Below are 27582 nucleotides of genomic sequence, written 5' to 3'. Positions count from 1 at the left end.
TCTTATTTAAAATATAGGGGGTGTGAGCACCTAAATGAGGACTGCTACGGATGAGGGGTGATGGTGCCAGGAAAGGGGTGCAGGGTCAGATGCAGAACTACCGGCGGTGCTAGGGGGCACCAGCCAAAATCTTGCCTAGGGCATCATATTGGTTAGGGCCAGCTCTGGCAGCCTGTGCTGGATTTAGGCCAATGGGGGAATACTGGAAGTATCTGACAATGACACCAGTGAGCTGTCTGTATGTATGTACTTAATAGAGTCAGACGTGGTAATAACACACAGTCTCTGGGGACTGTCTAATCCGACTTCCATTTATTTATGTTCACTTCATTTATTTTTCTGCAGTGTCAGTATATCGTTATGTGTGGTTAGTAACAGGTTTACATTCCTCAGCACTTTAATGGCTTACAGATGTTCACTGCGCTCATTATACCAGGAGAAGGAAGGTTACCATTATCTGTGGTTAGTGTATATTACACCGTCCATATATTATCAGTACTACACACCTCCCTTACTGGCTTAGGCTCCAACAGACCTGATCGCAAAAGCAAAATCTTTCTCTAATGGGCAAAACCATGTGCACTGTAGGTGGGGCAAATGTAACATGTGCAGAGAGAGTTAGATTTGGGTGGGTTATATTAGAGATGAGCGGGTTCGGTTCCTCGGAATCCGAACCCGCCCGAACTTCAGCTTTTTTTACACGGATCCGAGCGACTCGGATCTTCCCGCCTTGCTCGGTTAACCCGAGCGCGCCCGAACGTCATCATGACGCTGTCGGATTCTCGCGAGGCTCGGATTCTATCGCGAGACTCGGATTCTATATAAGGAGCCGCGCGTCGCCGCCATTTTCACACGTGCATTGAGATTGATAGGGAGAGGACGTGGCTGGCGTCCTCTCCATTTAGATTATAAGAGAGAGAGATTTACTGGAGCTTAGGACTAGGAGGAGTACTGTAGAAGTGTAGAGAGTGCAGAGAGTTTACTAGTGAGTGACCACCAGACAGTGCAGTTTATTTAATATATCCGTTCTCTGCCTGAAAAAAGCGATACACACAGTGACTCAGTCACATACCATATCTGTGTGCACTGCTCAGGCTCAGCCCAGTGTGCTGCATCATCTATATATATTATATATCTGTCTGACTGCTCAGCTCACACAGCTTATAATTGTGGGGGAGACTGGGGAGCACTGCAGTGCCAGTTATAGGTTATAGCAGGAGCTAGGAGTACATAATATTATATAGTGAGTGACCACCAGACAGTGCAGTTTATTTAATATATCCGTTCTCTGCCTGAAAAAAGCGATACACACAGTGACTCAGTCACATACCATATCTGTGTGCACTGCTCAGGCTCAGCCCAGTGTGCTGCATCATCTATATATATATATTATATATCTGTCTGACTGCTCAGCTCACACAGCTTATAATTGTGGGGGAGACTGGGGAGCACTGCAGTGCCAGTTATAGGTTATAGCAGGAGCCAGGAGTACATAATATTATATAGTGAGTGACCACCAGACAGTGCAGTTTATTTAATATATCCGTTCTCTGCCTGAAAAAAGCGATACACACAGTGACTCAGTCACATACCATATCTGTGTGCACTGCTCAGGCTCAGCCCAGTGTGCTGCATCATCTATATATATTATATATCTGTCTGACTGCTCAGCTCACACAGCTTATAATTGTGGGGGAGACTGGGGAGCACTGCAGTGCCAGTTATAGGTTATAGCAGGAGCCAGGAGTACATAATATTATATAGTGAGTGACCACCAGACAGTGCAGTTTATTTAATATATCCGTTCTCTGCCTGAAAAAAGCGATACACACAGTGACTCAGTCACATACAATATCTGTGTGCACTGCTCAGGCTCAGCCCAGTGTGCTGCATCATCTATATATATTATATATCTGTCTGACTGCTCAGCTCACACAGCTTATAATTGTGGGGGAGACTGGGGAGCACTGCAGTGCCAGTTATAGGTTATAGCAGGAGCCAGGAGTACATAATATTATATTAAAATTAAACAGTGCACACTTTTGCTGCAGGAGTGCCACTGCCAGTGTGACTGACCAGTGACCTGACCACACTGACCACCAGTATAGTTAGTAGTATACTTATATTGTGATTGCCTGAAAAAGTTAAACACTCGTCGTGTGACTTCACTTGTGTGTTGTTGTTTTTTTTATTCTATAAAAATAAAACTCATTCTGCTGACAGACAGTGTCCAGCAGGTCCGTCATTATATAATATATAATATATACCTGTCCGGCTGCAGTAGTGATATATATATATTTTTTATATCATTTATCATCCAGTCGCAGCAGACACAGTACGGTAGTTCACGGCTGTGGCTACCTCTGTGTCTGCACTCGGCAGGCAGTCCGTCCATAATTGTATACCACCTAACCGTGGTTTTTTTTTCTTCTTTATACATACATACTACTACGACATCTCTTTATCAACCAGTCTATATTAGCAGCAGACACAGTACAGTACGGTAGTTCACGGCTGTGGCTACCTCTGTGTCTGCACTCGGCAGGCAGTCCGTCCATAATTGTATACCACCTAACCGTGGTTTTTTTTTCTTTCTTCTTTATACATACATAGTTACATAGACATCTCTTTATCAACCAGTCTATATTAGCAGCAGACACAGTACAGTACGGTAGTTCACGGCTGTGGCTACCTCTGTGTCTGCACTCGGCAGGCAGTCCGTCCATAATTGTATACCACCTAACCGTGGTTTTTTTTTCTTTCTTCTTTATACATACATAGTTACATAGACATCTCTTTATCAACCAGTCTATATTAGCAGCAGACACAGTACAGTACGGTAGTTCACGGCTGTGGCTACCTCTGTGTCTGCACTCGGCAGGCAGTCCGTCCATAATTGTATACCACCTAACCGTGGTTTTTTTTTCTTTCTTCTTTATACATACATAGTTACATAGACATCTCTTTATCAACCAGTCTATATTAGCAGCAGACACAGTACAGTACGGTAGTTCACGGCTGTGGCTACCTCTGTGTCTGCACTCGGCAGGCAGTCCGTCCATAATTGTATACCACCTAACCGTGGTTTTTTTTTCTTTCTTCTTTATACATACATAGTTACATAGACATCTCTTTATCAACCAGTCTATATTAGCAGCAGACACAGTACAGTACGGTAGTTCACGGCTGTGGCTACCTCTGTGTCTGCACTCGGCAGGCAGTCCGTCCATAATTGTATACCACCTAACCGTGGTTTTTTTTTCTTTCTTCTTTATACATACATAGTTACATAGACATCTCTTTATCAACCAGTCTATATTAGCAGCAGACACAGTACAGTACGGTAGTTCACGGCTGTGGCTACCTCTGTGTCTGCACTCGGCAGGCAGTCCGTCCATAATTGTATACCACCTAACCGTGGTTTTTTTTTCTTTCTTCTTTATACATACATAGTTACATAGACATCTCTTTATCAACCAGTCTATATTAGCAGCAGACACAGTACAGTACGGTAGTTCACGGCTGTGGCTACCTCTGTGTCTGCACTCGGCAGGCAGTCCGTCCATAATTGTATACCACCTAACCGTGGTTTTTTTTTCTTTCTTCTTTATACATACATACTACTACGACATCTCTTTATCAACCAGTCTATATTATTAGCAGCAGACACAGTACAGTACGGTAGTTCACGGCTGTGGCTACCTCTGTGTCTGCACTCGGCAGGCAGTCCGTCCATAATTGTATACCACCTAACCGTGGTTTTTTTTTCTTTCTTCTTTATACATACATAGTTACATAGACATCTCTTTATCAACCAGTCTATATTAGCAGCAGACACAGTACAGTACGGTAGTTCACGGCTGTGGCTACCTCTGTGTCTGCACTCGGCAGGCAGTCCATAATTGTATACTAGTATCCATCTCCATTGTTTACCTGAGGTGCCTTTTAGTTGTGCCTATTAAAATATGGAGAACAAAAATGTTGAGGTTCCAAAATTAGGGAAAGATCAAGATCCACTTCCACCTCGTGCTGAAGCTGCTGCCACTAGTCATGGCCGAGACGATGAAATGCCAGCAACGTCGTCTGCCAAGGCCGATGCCCAATGTCATAGTACAGAGCATGTCAAATCCAAAACACCAAATATCAGAAAAAAAAGGACTCCAAAACCTAAAATAAAATTGTCGGAGGAGAAGCGTAAACTTGCCAATATGCCATTTACGACACGGAGTGGCAAGGAACGGCTGAGGCCCTGGCCTATGTTCATGGCTAGTGGTTCAGCTTCACATGAGGATGGAAGCACTCAGCCTCTCGCTAGAAAAATGAAAAGACTCAAGCTGGCAAAAGCAGCACAGCAAAGAACTGTGCATTCTTCGAAATCCCAAATCCACAAGGAGAGTCCAATTGTGTCGGTTGCGATGCCTGACCTTCCCAACACTGGACGTGAAGAGCATGCGCCTTCCACCATTTGCACGCCCCCTGCAAGTGCTGGAAGGAGCACCCGCAGTCCAGTTCCTGATAGTCAGATTGAAGATGTCAGTGTTGAAGTACACCAGGATGAGGAGGATATGGGTGTTGCTGGCGCTGGGGAGGAAATTGACCAGGAGGATTCTGATGGTGAGGTGGTTTGTTTAAGTCAGGCACCCGGGGAGACACCTGTTGTCCGTGGGAGGAATATGGCCGTTGACATGCCAGGTGAAAATACCAAAAAAATCAGCTCTTCGGTGTGGAGGTATTTCACCAGAAATGCGGACAACAGGTGTCAAGCCGTGTGTTCCCTTTGTCAAGCTGTAATAAGTAGAGGTAAGGACGTTAACCACCTCGGAACATCCTCCCTTATACGTCACCTGCAGCGCATTCATAATAAGTCAGTGACAAGTTCAAAAACTTTGGGTGACAGCGGAAGCAGTCCACTGACCAGTAAATCCCTTCCTCTTGTAACCAAGCTCACGCAAACCACCCCACCAACTCCCTCAGTGTCAATTTCCTCCTTCCCCAGGAATGCCAATAGTCCTGCAGGCCATGTCACTGGCAATTCTGACGAGTCCTCTCCTGCCTGGGATTCCTCCGATGCATCCTTGCGTGTAACGCCTACTGCTGCTGGCGCTGCTGTTGTTGCCGCTGGGAGTCGATGGTCATCCCAGAGGGGAAGTCGTAAGCCCACTTGTACTACTTCCAGTAAGCAATTGACTGTTCAACAGTCCTTTGCGAGGAAGATGAAATATCACAGCAGTCATCCTGCTGCAAAGCGGATAACTGAGGCCTTGACAACTATGTTGGTGTTAGACGTGCGTCCGGTATCCGCCGTTAGTTCACAGGGAACTAGACAATTTATTGAGGCAGTGTGCCCCCGTTACCAAATACCATCTAGGTTCCACTTCTCTAGGCAGGCGATACCGAGAATGTACACGGACGTCAGAAAAAGACTCACCAGTGTCCTAAAAAATGCAGTTGTACCCAATGTCCACTTAACCACGGACATGTGGACAAGTGGAGCAGGGCAGGGTCAGGACTATATGACTGTGACAGCCCACTGGGTAGATGTATGGACTCCCGCCGCAAGAACAGCAGCGGCGGCACCAGTAGCAGCATCTCGCAAACGCCAACTCTTTCCTAGGCAGGCTACGCTTTGTATCACCGCTTTCCAGAATACGCACACAGCTGAAAACCTCTTACGGCAACTGAGGAAGATCATCGCGGAATGGCTTACCCCAATTGGACTCTCCTGTGGATTTGTGGCATCGGACAACGCCAGCAATATTGTGTGTGCATTAAATATGGGCAAATTCCAGCACGTCCCATGTTTTGCACATACCTTGAATTTGGTGGTGCAGAATTTTTTAAAAAACGACAGGGGCGTGCAAGAGATGCTGTCGGTGGCCAGAAGAATTGCGGGACACTTTCGGCGTACAGGCACCACGTACAGAAGACTGGAGCACCACCAAAAACTACTGAACCTGCCCTGCCATCATCTGAAGCAAGAAGTGGTAACGAGGTGGAATTCAACCCTCTATATGCTTCAGAGGTTGGAGGAGCAGCAAAAGGCCATTCAAGACTATACAATTGAGCATGATATAGTAGGTGGAATGCACCTGTCTCAAGCGCAGTGGAGAATGATTTCAACGTTGTGCAAGGTTCTGATGCCCTTTGAACTTGCCACACGTGAAGTCAGTTCAGACACTGCCAGCCTGAGTCAGGTCATTCCCCTCATCAGGCTTTTGCAGAAGAAGCTGGAGACATTGAAGGAGGAGCTAACACGGAGCGATTCCGCTAGGCATGTGGGACTTGTGGATGGAGCCCTTAATTCGCTTAACAAGGATTCACGGGTGGTCAATCTGTTGAAATCAGAGCACTACATTTTGGCCACCGTGCTCGATCCTAGATTTAAAGCCTACCTTGGATCTCTCTTTCCGGCAGACACAAGTCTGCTGGGGTTGAAAGACCTGCTGGTGACAAAATTGTCAAGTCAAGCGGAACGCGACCTGTCAACATCTCCTCCTTCACGTTCTCCCGCAACTGGGGGTGCGAGGAAAAGGCTCAGAATTCCGAGCCCACCCGCTGGCGGTGATGCAGGGCAGTCTGGAGCGACTGCTGATGCTGACATCTGGTCCGGACTGAAGGACCTGACAACGATTACGGACATGTCGTCTACTGTCACTGCATATGATTCTCTCAACATTGATAGAATGGTGGAGGATTATATGAGTGACCGCATCCAAGTAGGCACGTCACACAGTCCGTACTTATACTGGCAGGAAAAAGAGGCAATTTGGAGGCCCTTGCACAAACTGGCTTTATTCTACCTAAGTTGCCCTCCCACAAGTGTGTACTCCGAAAGAGTGTTTAGTGCCGCCGCTCACCTTGTCAGCAATCGGCGTACGAGGTTACATCCAGAAAATGTGGAGAAGATGATGTTCATTAAAATGAATTATAATCAATTCCTCCGCGGAGACATTGACCAGCAGCAATTGCCTCCACAAAGTACACAGGGAGCTGAGATGGTGGATTCCAGTGGGGACGAATTGATAATCTGTGAGGAGGGGGATGTACACGGTGATATATCGGAGGGTGATGATGAGGTGGACATCTTGCCTCTGTAGAGCCAGTTTGTGCAAGGAGAGATTAATTGCTTCTTTTTTGGGGGGGGTCCAAACCAACCCGTCATATCAGTCACAGTCGTGTGGCAGACCCTGTCACTGAAATGATGGGTTGGTTAAAGTGTGCATGTCCTGTTTTGTTTATACAACATAAGGGTGGGTGGGAGGGCCCAAGGACAATTCCATCTTGCACCTCTTTTTTCTTTTCTTTTTCTTTGCATCATGTGCTGATTGGGGAGGGTTTTTTGGAAGGGACATCCTGCGTGACACTGCAGTGCCACTCCTAAATGGGCCCGGTGTTTGTGCCGGCCACTAGGGTCGCTAATCTTACTCACACAGTCAGCTACCTCATTGCGCCTCTTTTTTTCTTTGCGTCATGTGCTGTTTGGGGAGGGTTTTTTGGAAGGGACATCCTGCGTGACACTGCAGTGCCACTCCTAGATGGGCCCGGTGTTTGTGTCGGCCACTAGGGTCGCTAATCTTACTCACACAGCTACCTCATTGCGCCTCTTTTTTTCTTTGCGTCATGTGCTGTTTGGGGAGGGTTTTTTGGAAGGGACATCCTGCGTGACACTGCAGTGCCACTCCTAGATGGGCCCGGTGTTTGTGTCGGCCACTAGGGTCGCTAATCTTACTCACACAGCTACCTCATTGCGCCTCTTTTTTTCTTTGCGTCATGTGCTGTTTGGGGAGGGTTTTTTGGAAGGGCCATCCTGCGTGACACTGCAGTGCCACTCCTAGATGGGCCCGGTGTTTGTGTCGGCCACTAGGGTCGCTAATCTTACTCACACAGCTACCTCATTGCGCCTCTTTTTTTCTTTGCGTCATGTGCTGTTTGGGGAGGGTTTTTTGGAAGGGACATCCTGCGTGACACTGCAGTGCCACTCCTAGATGGGCCCGGTGTTTGTGTCGGCCACTAGGGTCGCTTATCTTACTCACACAGCGACCTCGGTGCAAATTTTAGGACTAAAAATAATATTGTGTAGTGTGAGGTATTCAGAATAGACTGAAAATGAGTGTAAATTATGGTTTTTGAGGTTAATAATACTTTGGGATCAAAATGACCCCCAAATTCTATGATTTAAGCTGTTTTTTAGTGTTTTTGGAAAAAAACACCCGAATCCAAAACACACCCGAATCCGACAAAAAAAATTCGGTGAGGTTTTGCCAAAACGCGTTCGAACCCAAAACACGGCCGCGGAACCGAACCCAAAACCAAAACACAAAACCCGAAAAATTTCAGGCGCTCATCTCTAGGTTATATTCAGGGCCGTTTCTAGACAATTTGGCTCCCAGTGCAAGATTTCAAAATGCGCCCCCCCCCCATTGCTATAAAAAAAAATTGCGTGCCCCCCCATATAGCCAGAAAAAAAGCATGCGCGCGCCGAAGGCGCGCGCGCTCCCGACAAGGCTGTGTGGCCTGATTAAAATGGGCGTGGTCTCATTACAGTGGGTGTGGCCTCGTCTGATATCACACCCACCACAGGGGGAAAAAATAAAAATAAAAAAGTCCCCTTTTTACACATTACACCAGGCAAGTGTCCCCATATTACACAGCGCGGCAGGCAGGTGTCCCCATTTTACAAAGTGCGGCAGGCAGGTGTCCCCATTTAACAAAGTGCGGCAGGCAGGTGTCCCCATTTAACAAAGTGCGGCAGGCAGGTGTCCCCATTTACAAAGTGCGGCAGGCAGGTGTCCCCATTTTACAAAGTGCGGCAGGCAGGTGTCCCCATTTAACAAAGTGCGGCAGGCAGGTGTCCCCATTTAACAAAGTGCGGCAGGCAGGTGTCCCCATTTACAAAGTGCGGCAGGCAGGTGTCCCCATTTTACAAAGTGCGGCAGGCAGGTGTCCCCATTTAACAAAGTGCGGCAGGCAGGTTTCCCCATTTAACAAAGTGCGGCAGGCAGGTGTCCCCATTTAACAAAGTGCGGCAGGCAGGTGTCCCCATTTTACACAGTACGGTAAGCAGATATCCCCATTTTACACAGTACGCAGGCAGATATCCCCATTTTACACAGTACGCAGGCAGGTGTCCCCATTTTACACAGTGCGGTAGGTATCCCCATTTTATACAGTGCGGTAGGTATCCCCATTTTATACAGTGCGGCAGGTATCCCCATTTTATACAGTGCGGCAGGTGCCCCCATTTTACACAGTGCGGCAGGTATCCCCATTTTACACAGTGTGGCAGATATCCCCATTTTACACAGTGCGGCAGGTATCCCCATTTTACACAGTACGCAGGCATGTGTCCCCATTTTACACAGTGCGGCAGGTATCCCCATTTTACACAGTACGCAGGCACGTATCCCCATTTTACACAGTACGCAGGCACGTGCCCCCATTTTACACAGTGCGGCAGGTATCCCCATTTTACACAGTGCGGCAGGTATCCCCATTTTACACAGTGCGGCAGGTATCCCCATTTTACACAGTGCGGCAGGTATCCCCATTTTACACAGTGCGGTAGGTATCCCCATTTTATACAGTGCGGCAGGTGCCCCCATTTTACACAGTGCGGCAGGTATCCCCATTTTAAACAGTGCGGCAGGTATCCCCATTTTACACAGTGCAGCAGGTGCCCCCATTTTACACAGTGCGGCAGGTGCCCCTATTTTACACTGTGCGGCAGGTATCCCCATTTTACACAGTGCGGAAGGTATCCCCATTTTACACAGTGCGCAGGTGTCAAGTGGGGGGAGGGAGAGAGAGAGGGGGAGAGAGAGAGAGAGAGAGAGAATACTTACAACTTGCCGCTCTTCGGGTCCCGCGCGCCAGCCGCCTCCTCCTTCGATGGTTATCTTTGACTACTCCTCTCCTCCCTCTTCTGCAAAGCCCCGCCCCCCGAGCAGGAGCGCTCGGGTGGAAGAGAGAGGGAGGAGAGGAGTAGTCACAAAGTGCCGCGGCGGGCGCCCCGTGCGGTTGCACGGCTCGCCCGCCGCTAGAAACGGCACTGGTTATATTGTTTCTGTGTAGGGTAAATACTGGATGCTTTATATTTACACTGCAATTTAGATTTCAGTTTGAACACACCCCACCCAAATCGAACTCTCTCTGCACATGTTACATCAGCCGTCCCCTGCAGAGCAGCATGGCTTTGCCCGTTAGAGAAAAATTTTGCTGCTGCGATAAGGTCTGAATTAGGCCCTAGGACCCAACAGACCTGGGCCTGAGTAATCTGTACCAGTCCCATAATCGTGAATATGGGTTTAACGCGAAAAATCATGCAGGCAGTGAAAAGTGCAGGGGAAAATGCGGAAATCAGTATACAGTATAGAAGTTTATTATTAGTCATAATAAAAGCTTGGCACACCTATCTTTGGGCAGTTGCGCCCATTCCTCTTTGCAGCACCTCTCAAGCTCCATCAGGTTGGATTGGAAGCGTCGGTGCACAGCCATTTTCAGATCTCTCCAGAAATGTTCAATTGGAATCAAGGATGCTCTGGCTGGGCCACTCAAGGACATTCATAGAGTTGTCCTGAAGCCAGTGCCAGATTAAGGTCCTCGTGGGCTTGGAGCTGTAATTTATGAAGGGTCTACTTGGCGCCGCTGCAGGGGGTGGGACCACCTTGGTGGGGGTGCGACTACTGATATGGGGGTGTAGTCTGTGCAGTGTGGTCTAGCTAGCACCATGGAGGGCATAGCTATTCACCTACCTAACTATGGTTTATTTTTGTGTTACGAACCAATTAACCTACCAGTATATATTTGGATTGTGGCAGTAGGAAACCCATGCAAGTATGGGGAGAATATATAAACTCCCCACAGTTAGGGCCGTGGTGGGAATCAAACCCATGACCTAAGTGCTGTAAGGCAGCAAAGCTAACCATTACACCATCTGTAGACCTGTTAGTAGTGGCAGTCCAAGCCACATGGAAAAAATTTTCCCAGAACATTTAAAATATACATTTATATAATGCTATCCTATGACTAAACTCATCAATGAGCATCTACTGCTATGGTTTTTTCTAATATACATTTTCAGGTGTTTTTAACATGCCACAACCATGTAAAAAATATACTACCACTAGCCCTACACCCGCACACAGTACACTACCCCTGCACCCACTCCTCACACACACTACACTATCGCTAACTCTGCACCCGATCCCTGCACACACTACACTTCCCCTGCACCCACTCCTCACACACACTACACTATCGCTAACTCTGCACCCGATCCCCGCACACACTACACTTCCCCTGCACCCACTCCCCGCACACACTACACTTCCCCTGCACCCGCTCCTCGCACATACTACACTACCCCTGCACCCACTCCTCGCACACACTACACTATCGCTAACTCTGCACCCGCTCCCAGCACACACTACACTTCCCCTGAACCCGCTCCCTGCACACACTATACTACCCTTGCACCCGCTCCTCGCACATACTACACTACCCCTGCACCCACTCCTCGCACACACTACACTATCGCTAACTCTGCACCCGCTCCCAGCACACACTACACTTCCCCTGCGCCCGCTCCCCGCACACACTACACTTCCCTTGCACCCGCTCCTCGCACACACTACACTACAGCTAACCCTGCACCTGCTCCCTGCACACACTACACTTCCCCTGCGCCCGCTCCCCGCACACACTACACTTCCCCTGCACCTGCTCCCTGCACACACTACACTTCCCTTGCACCCGCTCCTCGCACACACTACACTACAGCTAATCCTGCACCTGCTCCCTGCACACACTACACTTCCCCTGCGCCCGCTCCCCGCACACACTACACTTCCCTTGCACCCGCTCCTCGCACACACTACACTACAGCTAACCCTGCACCTGCTCCCTGCACACACTACACTTCCCCTGAACCCGCTCCCTGCACACACTACACTACCCTTGCACCCGCTCCTCGCACATACTACACTACCCCTGCACCCACTCCTCGCACACACTACACTATCGCTAACCCTGCACCCACTCCCCGCACACACTACACTTCCCCTGAACCCGCTCCCTGCACACACTACACTACCCTTGCACCCGCTCCTCGCACATACTACACTACCCCTGCACCCACTCCTCGCACACACTACACTATCGCTAACTCTGCACCCGCTCCCAGCACACACTACACTTCCCCTGCACCCGCTCCCCGCACACACTACACTTCCCTTGCACCCGCTCCTCGCACACACTACACTACAGCTAACCCTGCACCTGCTCCCTGCACACACTACACTTCCCCTGCGCCCGCTCCCCGCACACACTACACTTCCCCTGCACCCGCTCCCCGCACACACTACACTTCCCTTGCACCCGCTCCCCGCACACACTACACTTCCCCTGCACCTGCTCCTCGCACACACTACACTTCCCCTGCACCCGCTCCCCGCACACACTACACTTCCCCTGCACCCGCTCCCCGCACACACTATACAACCGCTAACCCTACACCCGCTACCTGCACACACTACACTTCCCTTGCACCCGCTCCCTGCACACACTACACTTCCCTTGCACCTGCTCCCTGCACACACTACACTTCCCTTGCACCCGCTCCTCGCACACACTACACTTCCCTTGCACCTGCTCCCTGCACACACTACACTTCCCTTGCACCCGCTCCCCGCACACACTACACTACCGCTAACCCTACACCCGCTCCCCGCACACACTACACTACCGCTAACCCTACACCCGCTCCCCGCACACACTACACTTCCCTTGCACCCGCTCCCCGCACACACTACACTTCCCTTGCACCCGCTCCTCGCGCACACTACACTACCGCTAACCCTGCACCCGCTCCCCGCACACACTACACTTCCCTTGCACCCGCTCCTTGCACACACTACACTACCGCTAACCCTACACCTGCTCCTCGCACACACTACACTACCGCTAACCCTGCACCCGCTCCCCGCATACACTACACTTCCCCGGCACCCGCTCCCCGCACACTCTACACTTCCCCTGCACCCGCTCCTCGCACACACTACACTACCCCTGCACCCACTCCTCACACACACTACACTATCGCTAACTCTGCACCCGCTCCCAGCACACACTACACTTCCCCTGCACCCGCTCCCCGCACACACTACACTTCCGTTGCACCCGCACCCCGCACACACTACACTTCCCTTGCACCCGCTTCTCGCACACACTACACTACAGCTAACCCTGCACCTGCTCCCTGCACACACTACACTTCCCCTGCGCCCGCTCCCCGCACACACTACACTTCCCCTGCACCCGCTCCCCGCACACACTACACTTCCCTTGCACCCGCTCCTCGCACACACTACACTACAGCTAATCCTGCACCTGCTCCCTGCACACACTACACATCCCCTGCGCCCGTTCCCCGCACACACTACACTTCCCCTGCACCCACTCCCCGCACACACTACACTTCCCTTGCACCCGCTCCCCGCACACACTACACTTCCCCTGCACCTGCTCCTCGCACACACTACACTTCCCCTGCACCCGCTCCCCGCACACACTACACTTCCCCTGCACCCGCTCCCCGCACACACTATACAACCGCTAACCCTACACCCGCTCCCTGCACACACTACACTTCCCTTGCACCCGCTCCCTGCACACACTACACTTCCCTTGCACCTGCTCCCTGCACACACTACACTTCCCTTGCACCCGCTCCTCGCACACACTATACAACCGCTAACCCTACACCCGCTCCCTGCACACACTACACTTCCCTTGCACCCGCTCCCCGCACACACTACACTTCCCTTGCACCTGCTCCCTGCACACACTACACTTCCCTTGCACCCGCTCCCCGCACACACTACACTACCGCTAACCCTACACCCGCTCCCCGCACACACTACACTTCCCTTCCACCCGCTCCCCGCACACACTACACTTCCCTTGCACCCGCTCCTCGCACACACTACACTACCGCTAACCCTGCACCCGCTCCCCGCACACACTACACTTCCCTTGCACCCGCTCCTCGCACACACTGCACTACCGCTAACCCTACACCCGCTCCTCGCACACGCTACACTACCGCTAACCCTGCACCCGCTCCCCGCACACACTACACTTCCCCAGCACCCGCTCCCCGCACACACTACACTTCCCCTGCACCCGCTCCTTGCACACACTACACTACCCCTGCACCCACTCCTCACACACACTACACTATCGCTAACTCTGCACCCGCTTCCAGCACACACTACACTTCTCCTGCACCCGCTCCCCGCACACACTACACTTCCCTTGCACCCGCTCCTCGCACACACTACACTACCCCTGCACCCACTCCTCACACACACTACACTATCGCTAACTCTGCACCCGCTCCCAGCACACACTACACTTCCCCTGCACCCGCTCCCCGCACACACTACACTTCCCTTGCACCCGCTTCTCGCACACACTACACTACAGCTAACCCTGCACCTGCTCCCTGCACACACTACACTTCCCCTGCGCCCGCTCCCCGCACACACTACACTTCCCAGGCACCCGCTCCCCGCACACACTACACTTCCCTTGCACCCGCTCCTCGCACACACTACACTACAGCTAATCCTGCACCTGCTCCCTGCACACACTACACTTCCCCTGCGCCCGCTCCCCGCACACACTACACTTCCCCTGCACCTGCTCCTTGCACACACTACACTTCCCCTGCACCCTCTCCCCGCACACACTACACTTCCCCTGCACCCGCTCCCCGCACACACTATACAACCGCTAACCCTACACCCGCTCCCTGCACACACTACACTTCCCTTGCACCCGCTCCCTGCACACACTACACTTCCCTTGGACTCGCTCCTTGCACACACTATACAACCGCTAACCCTACAGCCGCTCCCTGCACACACTACACTTCCCCGGCACCCGCTCCCCGCACACACTACACTTCCCCTGCACCCGCTCCTCGCACACACTACACTACCCCTGCACCCACTCCTCACACACACTACACTATCGCTAACTCTGCACCCGCTTCCAGCACACACTACACTTCCCCTGCACCCGCTCCCCGCACACACTACACTTCCCTTGCACCCGCTCCTCGCACACACTACACTACCCCTGCACCCACTCCTCACACACACTACACTATCGCTAACTCTGCACCCGCTCCCAGCACACACTACACTTCCCCTGCACCCGCTCCCCGCACACACTACACTTCCCTTGCACCCGCTTCTCGCACACACTACACTACAGCTAACCCTGCACCTGCTCCCTGCACACACTACACTTCCCCTGCGCCCGCTCCCCGCACACACTACACTTCCCCTGCACCTGCTCCCTGCACACACTACACTACCCCTGCACCCACTCCTCACACACACTACACTATCGCTAACTCTGCACCCGCTTCCAGCACACACTACACTTCCCCTGCACCCGCTCCCCGCACACACTACACTTCCCCTGCACCCGCTCCCCGCACACACTACACTTCCCTTGCACCCGCTCCTCGCACACACTACACTACAGCTAATCCTGCACCTGCTCCCTGCACACACTACACTTCCCCTGCACCTGCTCCTTGCACACACTACACTTCCCCTGCACCCTCTCCCCGCACACACTACACTTCCCCTGCACCCGCTCCCCGCACACACTATACAACCGCTAACCCTACACCCGCTCCCTGCACACACTACACTTCCCTTGCACCTGCTCCCTGCACACACTACACTTCCCTTGGACCTGCTCCCTGCACACACTATACTTCCCTTGCACCCGCTCCTCGCACACACTACACTACCCCTGCACCCACTCCTCACACACACTACACTATCGCTAACTCTGCACCCGCTCCCAGCACACACTACACTTCCCCTGCACCCGCTCCCCGCACACACTACACTTCCCTTGCACCCGCTTCTCGCACACACTACACTACAGCTAACCCTGCACCTGCTCCCTGCACACACTACACTTCCCCTGCGCCCGCTCCCCGCACACACTACACTTCCCCTGCACCTGCTCCCTGCACACACTACACTACCCCTGCACCCACTCCTCACACAAACTACACTATCGCTAACTCTGCACCCGCTTCCAGCACACACTACACTTCCCCTGCACCCGCTCCCCGCACACACTACACTTCCCCTGCACCCGCTCCCCGCACACACTACACTTCCCTTGCACCCGCTCCTCGCACACACTACACTACAGCTAATCCTGCACCTGCTCCCTGCACACACTACACTTCCCCTGCGCCCGCTCCCCGCACACACTACACTTCCCCTGCACCTGCTCCTTGCACACACTACACTTCCCCTGCACCCTCTCCCCGCACACACTACACTTCCCCTGCACCCGCTCCCCGCACACACTATACAACCGCTAACCCTACACCCGCTCCCTGCACACACTACACTTCCCTTGCACCTGCTCCCTGCACACACTACACTTCCCTTGGACCCGCTCCTTGCACACACTATACAACCGCTAACCCTACACCCGCTCCCTGCACACACTACACTTCCCTTGCACCCGCTCCCCGCACACACTACACTTCCCTTGCACCTGCTCCCTGCACACACTACACTTCCCTTGCACCCGCTCCCCGCACACACTACCGCTAACCCTACACCCGCTCCCCGCACACACTACACTTCCCTTGCACCTGCTCCCCGCACACACTACACTTCCCTTGCACCCGCTCCTCGCACACACTACACTACCGCTAACCCTGCACCCGCTCCCCGCACACACTACACTTCCCTTGCACCCGCTCCTCGCACACACTACACTACCGCTAACCCTACACCCGCTCCTCGCACACACTACACTACTGCTAACCCTGCACCCGCATACACTACACTTCCCCAGCACCCGCTCCCCGCACACACTACACTTCCCTTGCACCCGCTCCTCACACACACTACACTACCGCTAACCCTACACCCGCTCCTCGCACACACTACACTACCGCTAACCCTGCACCCGCTCCCCGCATACACTACACTTCCCCGGCACCCGCTCCCCACACACACTACACTTCCCCTGCACCCGCTCCCCGCACACACTACACTTCCCCTGCACCCGCTCCTCGCACACTACACTTCCCCTGCACCCGCTCCTCGCACACTACACTTCCCCTGCACCCGCTCCTCGCACACACTACACTACCGCTAACCATTCATCCGCTCCCTGCACACACTACACTTCCCTTGCACCCGCTCCCTGCACACACTACACTTCCCTTGCACCCGCTCCCCGCACACACTATATTACTGCTAACCCTACACTCTCTCCATACACACACTATACTACACTACTAACCCTGCACCCGCTCCCCACACACTATACTACACTACTAACCCTGCACCCGCTCCCCGCACACACTATACTACCGCTAACCCTGCACCTGCTCCCCGCACACACTATACTACACTACTAACCCTGCACCCGCTCCCCACACACTATACTACCTCTAACCCTGCACCCGCTCCCCATACACACACTTCCCTTGCACCCGCTCCCCGCACACACTATATTATTGCTAACCCTACACTCTCTCCCTATACACACTATACTACACTACTAACCCTGCACCTACTCTACGCACACTATACTACTGCTAACACTGCACCCGCTCCCCGCACACTATACTACCGCCAACCCGGCACCTGCTCCCCGCACACACTATACTACCGCTAACCCTGCACCCGCTCCCCGCACACTATACTACCGCTAACACTGCACCCGCTCCCCGCACATACTTGCCATTACCCTGCAGCCGCTCCTCGCACATACTACCCCTAACCCTGTACCCGCTCCCCGCACACTATACTACCGCTAACCCTGTACCCGCTCCCCGCACACTATACTACCGCTAACCCTACACCCGCTCCTCGCACACACTACACTACCGCTAACCCTGCACCCGCTCCCCGCATACACTACACTTCCCCGGCACCCGCTCCCCACACACACTACACTTCCCCTGCACCCGCTCCCCGCACACACTACACTTCCCCTGCACCCGCTCCTCGCACACTACACTTCCCCTGCACCCGCTCCTCGCACACTACACTTCCCCTGCACCCGCTCCTCGCACACACTACACTACCGCTAACCATTCATCCGCTCCCTGCACACACTACACTTCCCTTGCACCCGCTCCCTGCACACACTACACTTCCCTTGCACCCGCTCCCCGCACACACTATATTACTGCTAACCCTACACTCTCTCCATACACACACTATACTACACTACTAACCCTGCACCCGCTCCCCACACACTATACTACACTACTAACCCTGCACCCGCTCCCCGCACACACTATACTACCGCTAACCCTGCACCTGCTCCCCGCACACACTATACTACACTACTAACCCTGCACCCGCTCCCCACACACTATACTACCTCTAACCCTGCACCCGCTCCCCATACACACACTTCCCTTGCACCCGCTCCCCGCACACACTATATTATTGCTAACCCTACACTCTCTCCCTATACACACTATACTACACTACTAACCCTGCACCTACTCTACGCACACTATACTACTGCTAACACTGCACCCGCTCCCCGCACACTATACTACCGCCAACCCGGCACCTGCTCCTCGCACACACTATACTACCGCTAACCCTGCACCCGCTCCCCGCACACTATACTACCGCTAACACTGCACCCGCTCCCCGCACATACTTGCCATTACCCTGCAGCCGCTCCTCGCACATACTACCCCTAACCCTGTACCCGCTCCCCGCACACTATACTACCGCTAACCCTGTACCCGCTCCCCGCACACTATACTACCGTTAACTAGAGATGAGCGGGTTCGGTTTCTCTGAATCCGAACCCGCCAGAACTTCATGTTTTTTTTCACGAGTCCGAGCGACTCGGATCTTCCCGCCTTGCTCGGTTAACCCGAGCGCGCCCGAACGTCATCATGATGCTGTCGGATTCTCGCGAGGCTCGGATTCTATCGCGAGACTCGGATTCTATATAAGGAGCCGCGCGTCGCCGCCATTTTCACACGTGCATTGAGATTGATAGGGAGAGGACGTGGCTGGCGTCCTCTCCGTTTAGACACTTGATTTACTAATTTTGGGGAGCATTAGGAGTACTCAGTAGTGTACAGTGCAGAGTTTTGCTGATAGTGACCAGTGACCACCACTTTTATTTATAATCCGTTCTCTGCCTGAAAAAAGCGATACACAGCACACAGTGACTCAGTCACATACATACCATATCTGTGTGCACTGCTCAGGCTCAGGCCAGTGTGCTGCATCATCTATATATATTATATATCTGTCTGACTGCTCAGCTCACACAGCTTATAATTGTGGGGGAGACTGGGGAGCACTACTGCAGTGCCAGTTATAGGTTATAGCAGGAGCCAGGAGTACATAATATTATATTAAAATTAAACAGTGCACACTTTTGCTGCAGGAGTGCCACTGCCAGTGTGACTAGTGACCAGTGACCTGACCACCAGTATATAATATTAGTAGTATACTATCTCTTTATCAACCAGTCTATATTAGCAGCAGACACAGTACAGTGCGGTAGTTCACAGCTGTGGCTACCTCTGTGTCGGCACTCGGCAGCCCGTCCATAATTGTATATACCAGTGACCTAACCGTGTTTTTTTTTTCTTTCTTTATACATACATACTAGTTACGAGTATACTATCTCTTTATCAACCAGTCTATATATTAGCAGCAGACACAGTACAGTGCGGTAGTTCACGGCTGTGGCTACCTCTGTGTCGGCACTCGGCAGCCCGTCCATAATTGTATATACCAGTGACCTAACCGTGGTTTTTTTTTCTTTCTTTATACATACATACTAGTTACGAGTATACTATCTCTTTATCAACCAGTCTATATATTAGCAGCAGACACAGTACAGTGCGGTAGTTCACGGCTGTGGCTACCTCTGTGTCGGCACTCGGCAGCCCGTCCATAATTGTATATACCACCTAACCGTGGTTTTTTTTCTTTCTTTATACATACATACTAGTTACGAGTATACTATCTCTTTATCAACCAGTCTATATATTAGCAGCAGACACAGTACAGTGCGGTAGTTCACGGCTGTGGCTACCTCTGTGTCGGCACTCCGCAGCCCGTCCATAATTGTATATACCAGTGACCTAACCGTGGTTTTTTTTTCTTTCTTTATACATACATACTAGTTACGAGTATACTATCTCTTTATCAACCAGTCTATATATTAGCAGCAGACACAGTACAGTGCGGTAGTTCACGGCTGTGGCTACCTCTGTGTCGGCACTCGGCAGCCCGTCCATAATTGTATATACCACCTAACCGTGGTTTTTTTTTCTTTCTTTATACATACATACTAGTTACGAGTATACTATCTCTTTATCAACCAGTCTATATATTAGCAGCAGACACAGTACAGTGCGGTAGTTCACGGCTGTGGCTACCTCTGTGTCGGCACTCGGCAGCCCGTCCATAATTGTATATACCAGTGACCTAACCGTGGTTTTTTTTTCTTTCTTTATACATACATACTAGTTACGAGTATACTATCTCTTTATCAACCAGTCTATATATTAGCAGCAGACACAGTACAGTGCGGTAGTTCACGGCTGTGGCTACCTCTGTGTCGGCACTCGGCAGCCCGTCCATAATTGTATATACCAGTGACCTAACCGTGGTTTTTTTTTCTTTCTTTATACATACATACTAGTTACGAGTATACTATCTCTTTATCAACCAGTCTATATATTAGCAGCAGACACAGTACAGTGCGGTAGTTCACGGCTGTGGCTACCTCTGTGTCGGCACTCGGCAGCCCGTCCATAATTGTATATACCAGTGACCTAACCGTGGTTTTTTTTTCTTTCTTTATACATACATACTAGTTACGAGTATACTATCTCTTTATCAACCAGTCTATATATTAGCAGCAAACACAGTACAGTGCGGTAGTTCACGGCTGTGGCTACCTCTGTGTCGGCACTCGGCAGCCCGTCCATAATTGTATATACCACCTAACCGTGGTTTTTTTTTCTTTCTTTATACATACATACTAGTTACGAGTATACTATCTCTTTATCAACCAGTCTATATATTAGCAGCAGACACAGTACAGTGCGGTAGTTCACGGCTGTGGCTACCTCTGTGTCGGCACTCGGCAGCCCGTCCATAATTGTATATACCACCTAACCGTGGTTTTTTTTTCTTTCTTTATACATACATACTAGTTACGAGTATACTATCTCTTTATCAACCAGTCTATATATTAGCAGCAGACACAGTACAGTGCGGTAGTTCACGGCTGTGGCTACCTCTGTGTCGGCACTCGGCAGCCCGTCCATAATTGTATACTAGTATCCAATCCATCCATCTCCATTGTTTACCTGAGGTGCCTTTTAGTTGTGCCTATTAAAATATGGAGAACAAAAATGTTGAGGTTCCAAAATTAGGGAAAGATCAAGATCCACTTCCACCTCGTGCTGAAGCTGCTGCCACTAGTCATGGCCGAGACGATGAAATGCCAGCAACGTCGTCTGCCAAGGCCGATGCCCAATGGCATAGTACAGAGCATGTCAAAACCAAAACACCAAATATCAGTAAAAAAAGGACTCCAAAACCTAAAATAAAATTGTCGGAGGAGAAGCGTAAACTTGCCAATATGCCATTTACCACACGGAGTGGCAAGGAACGGCTGAGGCCCTGGCCTATGTTCATGGCTAGTGGTTCAGCTTCACATGAGGATGGAAGCACTCAGCCTCTCGCTAGAAAACTGAAAAGACTCAAGCTGGCAAAAGCACCGCAAAGAACTGTGCGTTCTTTGAAATCCCAAATCCACAAGGAGAGTCCAATTGTGTCGGTTGCGATGCCTGACCTTCCCAACACTGGACGTGAAGAGCATGCGCCTTCCACCATTTGCACGCCCCCTGCAAGTGCTGGAAGGAGCACCCGCAGTCCAGTTCCTGATAGTCAGATTGAAGATGTCAGTGTTGAAGTACACCAGGATGAGGAGGATATGGGTGTTGCTGGCGCTGGGGAGGAAATTGACCAGGAGGATTCTGATGGTGAGGTGGTTTGTTTAAGTCAGGCACCCGGGGAGACACCTGTTGTCCGTGGGAGGAATATGGCCGTTGACATGCCAGGTGAAAATACCAAAAAAATCAGCTCTTCGGTGTGGAGGTATTTCACCAGAAATGCGGACAACAGGTGTCAAGCCGTGTGTTCCCTTTGTCAAGCTGTAATAAGTAGGGGTAAGGACGTTAACCACCTCGGAACATCCTCCCTTATACGTCACCTGCAGCGCATTCATAATAAGTCAGTGACAAGTTCAAAAACTTTGGGTGACAGCGGAAGCAGTCCACTGACCAGTAAATCCCTTCCTCTTGTAACCAAGCTCACGCAAACCACCCCACCAACTCCCTCAGTGTCAATTTCCTCCTTCCCCAGGAATGCCAATAGTCCTGCAGGCCATGTCACTGGCAAGTCTGACGAGTCCTCTCCTGCCTGGGATTCCTCCGATGCATCCTTGCGTGTAACGCCTACTGCTGCTGGCGCTGCTGTTGTTGCCGCTGGGAGTCGATGGTCATCCCAGAGGGGAAGTCGTAAGCCCACTTGTACTACTTCCAGTAAGCAATTGACTGTTCAACAGTCCTTTGCGAGGAAGATGAAATATCACAGCAGTCATCCTACTGCAAAGCGGATAACTGAGTCCTTGACAACTATGTTGGTGTTAGACGTGCGTCCGGTATCCGCCGTTAGTTCACAGGGAACTAGACAATTTATTGAGGCAGTGTGCCCCCGTTACCAAATACCATCTAGGTTCCACTTCTCTAGGCAGGCGATACCGAGAATGTACACGGACGTCAGAAAAAGACTCACCAGTCTCCTAAAAAATGCAGTTGTACCCAATGTCCACTTAACCACGGACATGTGGACAAGTGGAGCAGGGCAGGGTCAGGACTATATGACTGTGACAGCCCACTGGGTAGATGTATGGACTCCCGCCGCAAGAACAGCAGCGGCGGCACCAGTAGCAGCATCTCGCAAACGCCAACTCTTTCCTAGGCAGGCTACGCTTTGTATCACCGCTTTCCAGAATACGCACACAGCTGAAAACCTCTTACGGCAACTGAGGAAGATCATCGCGGAATGGCTTACCCCAATTGGACTCTCCTGTGGATTTGTGGCATCGGACAACGCCAGCAATATTGTGTGTGCATTAAATATGGGCAAATTCCAGCACGTCCCATGTTTTGCACATACCTTGAATTTGGTGGTGCAGAATTTTTTTAAAAACGACAGGGGCGTGCAAGAGATGCTGTCGGTGGCCAGAAAAATTGCGGGACACTTTCGGCGTACAGGCACCACGTACAGAAGACTGGAGCACCACCAAAAACTACTGAACCTGCCCTGCCATCATCTGAAGCAAGAAGTGGTAACGAGGTGGAATTCAACCCTCTATATGCTTCAGAGGTTGGAGGAGCAGCAAAAGGCCATTCAAGCCTATACAATTGAGCACGATATAGGAGGTGGAATGCACCTGTCTCAAGTGCAGTGGAGAATGATTTCAACGTTGTGCAAGGTTCTGATGCCCTTTGAACTTGCCACACGTGAAGTCAGTTCAGACACTGCCAGCCTGAGTCAGGTCATTCCCCTCATCAGGCTTTTGCAGAAGAAGCTGGAGGCATTGAAGAAGGAGCTAAAAGAAGGCGATTCCGCTAGGCATGTGGGACTTGTGGATGCAGCCCTTAATTCGCTTAACAAGGATTCACGGGTGGTCAATCTGTTGAAATCAGAGCACTACATTTTGGCCACCGTGCTCGATCCTAGATTTAAAGCCTACCTTGGATCTCTCTTTCCGGCAGACACAGGTCTGCTGGGGTTGAAAGACCTGCTGGTGACAAAATTGTCAAGTCAAGCGGAACGCGACCTGTCAACATCTCCTCCTTCACATTCTCCCGCAACTGGGGGTGCGAGGAAAAGGCTCAGAATTCCGAGCCCACCCGCTGGCGGTGATGCAGGGCAGTCTGGAGCGACTGCTGATGCTGACATCTGGTCCGGACTGAAGGACCTGACAACGATTACGGACATGTCGTCTACTGTCACTGCATATGATTCTCTCAACATTGATAGAATGGTGGAGGATTATATGAGTGACCGCATCCAAGTAGGCACGTCACACAGTCCGTACTTATACTGGCAGGAAAAAGAGGCAATTTGGAGGCCCTTGCACAAACTGGCTTTATTCTACCTAAGTTGCCCTCCCACAAGTGTGTACTCCGAAAGAGTGTTTAGTGCCGCCGCTCACCTTGTCAGCAATCGGCGTACGAGGTTACATCCAGAAAATGTGGAGAAGATGATGTTCATTAAAATGAATTATAATCAATTCCTCCGCGGAGACATTGACCAGCAGCAATTGCCTCCACAAAGTACACAGGGAGCTGAGATGGTGGATTCCAGTGGGGACGAATTGATAATCTGTGAGGAGGGGGATGTACACGGTGATATATCGGAGGGTGAAGATGAGGTGGACATCTTGCCTCTGTAGAGCCAGTTTGTGCAAGGAGAGATTAATTGCTTCTTTTTTGGGGGGGGTCCAAACCAACCCGTCATATCAGTCACAGTCGTGTGGCAGACCCTGTCACTGAAATGATGGGTTGGTTAAAGTGTGCATGTCCTGTTTTGTTTATACAACATAAGGGTGGGTGGGAGGGCCCAAGGACAATTCCATCTTGCACCTCTTTTTTCTTTTCTTTTTCTTTGCATCATGTGCTGATTGGGGAGGGTTTTTTGGAAGGGACATCCTGCGTGACACTGCAGTGCCACTCCAAGATGGGCCCGGTGTTTGTGTCGGCCACTAGGGTCGCTAATCTTACTCACACAGTCAGCTACCTCATTGCGCCTCTTTTTTTCTTTGCGTCATGTGCTGTTTGGGGAGGGTTTTTTGGAAGGGACATCCTGCGTGACACTGCAGTGCCACTCCTAGATGGGCCCGGTGTTTGTGTCGGCCACTAGGGTCGCTAATCTTACTCACACAGTCAGCTACCTCATTGCGCCTCTTTTTTTCTTTGCGTCATGTGCTGTTTGGGGAGGGTTTTTTGGAAGGGACATCCTGCGTGACACTGCAGTGCCACTCCTAGATGGGCCCGGTGTTTGTGTCGGCCACTAGGGTCGCTAATCTTACTCACACAGCTACCTCATTGCGCCTCTTTTTTTCTTTGCGTCATGTGCTGTTTGGGGAGGGTTTTTTGGAAGGGCCATCCTGCGTGACACTGCAGTGCCACTCCTAGATGGGCCCGGTGTTTGTGTCGGCCACTAGGGTCGCTAATCTTACTCACACAGCTACCTCATTGCGCCTCTTTTTTTCTTTGCGTCATGTGCTGTTTGGGGAGGGTTTTTTGGAAGGGACATCCTGCGTGACACTGCAGTGCCACTCCTAGATGGGCCCGGTGTTTGTGTCGGCCACTAGGGTCGCTAATCTTACTCACACAGTCAGCTACCTCATTGCGCCTCTTTTTTTCTTTGCGTCATGTGCTGTTTGGGGAGGGTTTTTTGGAAGGGCCATCCTGCGTGACACTGCAGTGCCACTCCTAGATGGGCCCGGTGTTTGTGTCGGCCACTAGGGTCGCTAATCTTACTCACACAGCTACCTCATTGCGCCTCTTTTTTTCTTTGCGTCATGTGCTGTTTGGGGAGGGTTTTTTGGAAGGGCCATCCTGCGTGACACTGCAGTGCCACTCCTATATGGGCCCGGTGTTTGTGTCGGCCACTAGGGTCGCTAATCTTACTCACACAGCTACCTCATTGCGCCTCTTTTTTTCTTTGCGTCATGTGCTGTTTGGGGAGGGTTTTTTGGAAGGGACATCCTGCGTGACACTGCAGTGCCACTCCTAGATGGGCCCGGTGTTTGTGTCGGCCACTAGGGTCGCTTATCTTACTCACACAGCGACCTCGGTGCAAATTTTAGGACTAAAAATAATATTGTGAGGTGTGAGGTATTCAGAATAGACTGAAAATGAGTGTAAATTATGGTTTTTGAGGTTAATAATACTTTGGGATCAAAATGACCCCCAAATTCTATGATTTAAGCTGTTTTTTAGTGTTTTTGGAAAAAAACACCCGAATCCAAAACACACCCGAATCCGACAAAAAAAATTCGGTGAGGTTTTGCCAAAACGCGTTCGAACCCAAAACACGGCCGCGGAACCGAACCCAAAACCAAAACACAAAACCCGAAAAATTTCAGGCGCTCATCTCTACCGCTAACCCTGCACCCGCTCCCCGCACATACTACCCATTACCCTGCACATACTACCCCTAACCCTGCACCCGCTCCCTGCACATACTACCCCTAACCCTGCACCCTCTCTTTGCAAACACTACCCATGGGTTGACAGCAGGGACTTTTTGCTGTGAGAGGGAGCAACAACTCCCCCTCTTGTATATAAACAGGGGCTTCTTTGAAGTGTGATGCGGTGGGGGGGTGGGGGGGGGGGGCACCTTCTTGTATGTACTGTACATAGGGGCAATTTGTAGGTGAGCCCTGGACATAAAGGACTTTTCCCCTTTAAACACACACACACACTCTTCCAGATCCAGGGTACCTAGTACCTCCTGTCCCGCGGTCCCAGCTACAAAAAATTGCCACCTCTTCATCCTTGGACGCCGGGTACCTGAGTACGTGTGGGTTCATCATGGGCTGCCGCTGCAGCTGCGGATATCATGTGCCGCTAGGCCACGCCCCCTTGTCATGGTCCGCTTCCCCTTGCCCTCTCGGTGACTGACAGATGACATCACCGGGAGGCGGAGCTTAAACACTCATCACTGAGGGGCGTGGCTTGAGTACAGGGGGCGAGGCTACATCCCTGAATTTACAATAGTGCAATAAATATACGTGCCTTGGTGCCCCCCCCCCCCCGAATCTGCGCAAGAAGGGTGTGATGCTGGAGGGGACGGATATGGCACTGTATGCTGCAGTAGAAGGAAATTTGTTTTTCCTGTCTACAGCAGCATGGACATCTATGGGCGGAGGCAGTGGGCCTAATTTGGAGAGTGGGCCTGGAGCTGCAGCTCCATCCGCCCCATTGTTAATCCGGCCCTGCCTGAAGCCACTCCTTTGATATCTTGGCTGTGTGCTTAGAGTCGTTGTCCTGCTGAAAGATGAACCGTCGCCCCACTCTGAGGTCAAGAGCGCTCTGGAGCAGGTTTTCATCCAGGATGTCTCTGTACATTTCTGCATTCATCTTTCCCTCTATCCTGACTAGTCTCCCAGTTGAAAAACATCCCCACAGTGTAACTCTGTTTCCCTCGGGGTCGTAAGGGGATGGTGCTATTCCTCCAGTGCCTCCACCCAAGCTGATGTACCCTAGCTCGCTTGGGTAAGCCTTCCCGTAATGGGTTATGTATTGTTTTTTTTTTTGATGTTGGTATACTAGTTATATGAACTAACAGGTATAGAGGGTTTCTTCTTCCTAGTAGGATGTTAGTGTGTTAGTGTCCCCATATGACTAATTTACCTGTGATCCCTTTTTTTTTTTTA

Source organism: Pseudophryne corroboree, chromosome 9 (assembly GCF_028390025.1).
Source record: "Pseudophryne corroboree isolate aPseCor3 chromosome 9, aPseCor3.hap2, whole genome shotgun sequence".
Classification (NCBI taxonomy): domain Eukaryota; kingdom Metazoa; phylum Chordata; class Amphibia; order Anura; family Myobatrachidae; genus Pseudophryne; species Pseudophryne corroboree.
The sequence above is the reverse complement of the archived record's forward strand: the minus strand, read 5'-3'. Positions refer to the sequence as shown.